Source organism: Dreissena polymorpha, chromosome 5, assembly GCF_020536995.1.
Source record: "Dreissena polymorpha isolate Duluth1 chromosome 5, UMN_Dpol_1.0, whole genome shotgun sequence".
Lineage (NCBI taxonomy): Eukaryota > Metazoa > Mollusca > Bivalvia > Myida > Dreissenidae > Dreissena > Dreissena polymorpha.
The window spans coordinates 116135082-116140643 of NC_068359.1; the positions used below are offsets into that span (position 1 = coordinate 116135082).

At 41.7% G+C, this 5562-nt stretch overlaps 1 pseudogene; it reads right to left on the minus strand.

Moving 5' to 3' along the window:
- Positions 1-1900: 1900 nt before the first annotated feature.
- Positions 1901-5342, minus strand: LOC127882444 (tubulin alpha-1A chain-like; annotated as a pseudogene).
- Between the last annotated feature and the right edge of the window lie 220 nt (positions 5343-5562).

Below are 5562 nucleotides of genomic sequence, written 5' to 3' on the forward strand. Positions count from 1 at the left end.
GTTCCCTAGCGGAACAAGGTCGAAGCACGGTAAACGTGTATGCAGATATTCAGTTTTTCATACCAACGGCTTAAACGCTCGACGCACATTCCACACCGGAAAAAGTCGGCCGAAGCTTTCAGTACATTTTCACTCATCAGCCCTCGTTCACATGGATCCGTGAGCGGCCACCATGGCTGTTAGGGGCAAACCACGCCGGGGAACTTCCATTCGTGTTTGGGATGGACGCCATGTATCCACCGACGCACGATAAACCGAGAGCGGAACGAAAATTGTCCGAAAGTATTATGACATACTGGACCAACTTTACCAAAACCGGGTAAATAAATCAATTTACTTAAATTATTTATTCTAGACAATTTTCATTTAAGGGATTAATACATTTGATTTCGAGGTCCGGGGTAGACCTGTTAGATTAAAATATAACTTAGAGCATAGTTTTGAATGGCTCTGCCGCGGACAAACGCATTTGAGTTGAATTTTTAATTTTCAAACGAACATTTTAAATTATGCAATACTGCAAAATAAGTAGTTTTGTCAGATCATTAGTTTACTTTAAATTATATGTAACATAATGCAGTATTTTTATTGAAGGACGCCATTCGACCCAAGCCTTCCAATATGGCCAGATTACAAGCCGACAACCAGGGCCTACATGAGCCTTAGCCTGGATCTCGGCTCAGGGGTACACTTGTATAGCGACCGGGTCCACTTCTGGACGAGGGTTGTTCCGGACATAACCAGTACGGTTATTGAAGGACAGACTGATTCCGCCTGCACGATTGCACTAAGCCTGTCCATCAAGATTTATATAGCGTTTGCAACTGGTTTTGTAATGTGGCCTTAAAGTTACAAACTCGCATATCGCAAATAAAATTAACCCATACAAACAGTCCGTGTTCTTTCTAGCAATAGCCAACATTTCAACGCTAGATGAACAAGAGTTAACGAGATACAAAAAGCTCGTTTTTATTTTTTGTGGCACAATATATTCAATTTTATTTCCCGCAGCGATATCTTTTCATACGACATACGACCATAAACTTGGTACATGAACATGTGTTGAATAGTGTCCCAACAAACTAAAAAAGCTGTTATTGCGATATTCATTTTGTTTGTGGTAACTTTATTTAATATTCGGAATATTCTACGAATAATTGATAGATATATGTGCTTTTAATAATGAACGGAATTTTCGCAAGAAGGAACAATTGTATAGCCGGAATAAATTGTTTGAAGCTTGTTTTTAAATACATAGTTATTAGTGTATTCGACTTTGGATATCTTAGCAGAAATTCATCACTACGACCGGTTACAAAACAGCGTACCCGTTGACCGTTTAAATAGGCTTTCGTCGATACACAGTGGGTTTCAAAATTGTGTTTGGAAATAAAGGCACCATGTGTAATCATCAAGTCGATTTATTTTAAAACTATTCGACAAGGAGTCGTAAATATGGCATTTGTAAATTTTAGTTTTAAAGAGGTGTATTTAATAAAACGTGGATATTTGAATGTGCATTTTCATTTGTGTGGCTTGAAGCACATGTTCTCGCTTGGATCGGAAACGTTTATTGTAGTTATTTGTTTTCGCATAAAAGACTAGCTTAACCCATTTATGCCTAGCGTCTAGTAAAATGTCTTGGCAAACAACGTAGACCCTGATGAGACGCCGCATTATGCGGCGTCTCATCAGGGTCTGCGCTGTTTGCTTTAGGAATTTCTGTAAAAAATGTTCTAAAATATAGAAATAAGTATACACATCACTAATTTTGGAAATAAATTGGTTCAATTTAGAAGGATGGGAGAGTCAACTAGGCATAAATTGTTTAAACGCGCATTTGTAGTCTCATCTTATTTTGACAGCATTTACTGTTTCATTAACAACATGAACATCTGAATGAACGGAACACAATTTTATTGCATTTTCATATTGCAAGATTTACAGGAAATTGAAATACATGTTACATGGTGGTGGTTAACTGTTTATAACGGCTAGAAAAAAGTTAAATTCTTATAAGTTATTTTATCGTTCACGTGGTGTATAGGCCGGAAGTTTAGTATTCCTCGCCTTCCTCTTCACCCTCGCCCTCAACTGAGTCGACGCCGACCTCCTCGTAGTCCTTCTCGAGAGCGGCCAAGTCCTCACGTGCCTCTGAGAACTCTCCCTCCTCCATACCTTCCCCAACGTACCAGTGCACGAAGGCGCGCTTGGCGTACATCAGATCGAACTTGTGATCCAAACGGGCCCAGGCCTCTGCGATGGCGGTTGTGTTGCTCAACATGCACACGGCGCGCTGTACCTTGGCCAGATCGCCGCCGGGAACCACGGTGGGTGGCTGGTAGTTGATGCCGACCTTGAAACCGGTGGGGCACCAGTCGACAAACTGGATGGTCCTCTTGGTCTTGATGGTGGCGATGGCGGCGTTGACGTCCTTAGGGACGACGTCACCACGGTACAACATGCAGCAGGCCATGTACTTGCCATGACGAGGGTCGCACTTGACCATCTGGTTTGCCGGCTCGAAGCAGGCATTGGTGATCTCGGCAACAGAGAGCTGCTCGTGGTAGGCCTTCTCAGCAGAGATGACTGGGGCGTAGGTAGCCAGGGGGAAGTGGATACGTGGGTAGGGCACCAAGTTGGTCTGGAACTCTGTCAAGTCCACGTTCAGGGCACCGTCGAAGCGGAGGGAAGCGGTGATTGAGGACACAATCTGGCCGATCAGACGGTTCAGGTTGGTGTATGTGGGACGCTCAATGTCAAGGTTGCGACGGCAGATGTCGTAGATTGCCTCGTTATCAACCATGAAGGCGCAGTCGGAGTGCTCCAGGGTGGTGTGGGTGGTCAGGATGGAGTTGTATGGCTCAACGACGGCAAGTAGCGACCTGGGGCGCCGGGTAAATGGCAAACTCCAGCTTAGATTTTTTGCCGTAGTCTACGCTCAGCCTCTCCATGAGCAGGGAGGTGAAGCCAGATCCAGTGCCGCCACCAAAGGAGTGGAAGATGAGGAAACCCTGGAGACCAGTGCACTGATCAGCCAGCTTGCGGATCCTGTCGAGGACAAGGTCGACGATTTCCTTGCCAATTGTGTAGTGACCACGGGCGTAGTTGTTGGCAGCGTCTTCCTTGCCGGTGATCAGCTGCTCGGGGTGGAACAGCTGGCGGTAAGTTCCGGTGCGAACCTCATCTGAAAGACGGCAAAAAAAGCCAGTCAATTTTCATTGTGAAAGTACAAACATTAAAAAATCCTGGAATCTGGTGCCTTTCAATTAACATGTCAAGAGTATTGCAAATATAGTAGCCCGAGATCTTTTACAACGAACACTCGCACCTTCACCCATGCAAACATTTCATACAATCGATAGGGTAATTATGTAGAAGAAGTTTTACGGAACCAGTCTAAAAAGAACAGATTTCCGGTCGATATCTGCGCGTTTTTAATGTATCGTCTAAGCAGAGAGTGACAGCTTGAACCAACTGAAACTTTCCAAGGAGACGAAAAAAGTATCAGCACAAGGTAAAACTGCAAAAACGTTATTTTAATGAGCTGATGTGGTAATGATTATCATGCAGTACTTTCTCGTTACCAAACTCTTATAACTATTTTAAATTATTATCCTTAAAATCATCATTAAGATTTTTTCATCCACGGTCAAAATTGCAAAATCAGAGCGCTGGAGTCACCTGAAGTGTTCGCTATTGCATAATCTTAGACGCACTTCAGTTTTCAAAATTATGTTATAGCTTTTTATATCGCAAGTTTGAAATGAACACAACCCATTCAATTTTATAAAGAGTGTGTCTTAAAGCACAGTTTGAGATGTGTGTGCACTGTTTATCCTCATATTAATGTTATAGAGATAACAACTCTATAACAACAATATGTCTCTTTTTTCCACAATTGGTTGCTGCACTGGCAACCATCTTTAGAATTTATTTCCTTGTTAAAAAATAAGCCTATAATCATGTACATGTTGTGTTATGTGTATATACTACTGTATTTATTTTCTTTAAATAATTGAGCAACAATGTTTTCAAATTGACAGGCTTTTAATGCAGCATTAAGCCCAGTTTTCCCTGAAAGCAGCCAATATGTACAGATTTCAATGATAAACTGGCAAATGTCGTTGCACAAGCTGTTATAAACATTAGACTGGCCAGTATTGTTGGACAAGCTCTTAAACCTTGTACATGCTGTCTGCTTCAGTGTAAACAGGCAGTGGTTATCTTTACTAGCTGCAGTTGTTGTCCCTAGCGTAGTTAAAGCTGACTGATTTTCAAAACACCCTCTCTTCTTTAGCGTTCTTTCATTTTGTTCCTACGTCAAGTATTCTGGTTGCATAGTTTTTAAAACTTAAAATATTGCAAGTTCTAAGACAAAAGTTACATTTCAAAAATTCACTTACCGACGACGGTTGGCTCGAGGTCGACGAAGACGGCACGTGGAACGTGCTTGCCGGCGCCTGTCTCACTGAAAAAGGTGTTGAAGGAATCGTCACCACCTCCGATGGTCTTGTCGCTGGGCATCTGACCGTCGGGCTGGATGCCGTGTTCCAAGCAGTACAACTCCCAGCAGGCATTGCCGATCTGGACTCCGGCCTGGCCGACGTGGATGGAGATACACTCACGCTGGAGGGAAAAAAAACGACCGTTAACTCATCACATAAATAAGCACTTGTAAGTTAAAAGTTCGCACCCACCTCAACATACACGACGAATATCATGTCAATTATTTATTTAAATAATTAGTATTCATTTACTTCAAAGTATTATAATTTAAGCAACAATATAAGGCCCCTTTAATGATTGGTATTTGCAGGCCTAGCCCGGTAGCCAGTCTACTGTTGAGTCATGCGTATACATGCCCAGCCTGGCGTGCTATTACACGTGACTCAACGCATGCGGGTCCAATAGTGAACGCCATTTTGATTTTGAACAAAAGCGTGTTATATTAACGTAAATACTTAGATGTGAGAAAATACTGCATACTGGTTTATTAATATTACAAAAACAACCAGCTCAAAAAGTGTTATACATGTAAACTTTCAGAGAACATAAACGTTTATATCTAGATTACCGTAAACGTGTACTGTATTTACATGTTACCATGAGAGTTTAAGTAAATCGCATGTATACACAATATAATTATATTTATTATGTATATATTTTTAAAAACATTTTTAATTCAAACCAAAAAATATGATATGTAATATAGATGTCCACTTACCATGATTGGAGTTGAGAAGAGTTTAGAAAGTAATCTCACGATTGACGTAAACAGTCGTTGTAAGATAACTCGAATGGCGCAAACCTGTTTTTTCGCGGTTATATAGTCGTCTGCCGGGCGGGTCGCTAAGCAGTCGACAAATTCAAGTTTTCGATTGGCCAAATTCAGTCAGGTGACGAAATCCGATTATCCTATTGGCTGGTTTATATAGGATTTTGCATAATAATATCCCCGGCTTTTTGTGCGTTTCATGTAAGCCGGGATTAAATTCCGATTTGGCGGTAACGTGCAAGCACATGAACCATACTAATTCAAATTCCATCCCACGAAATCCG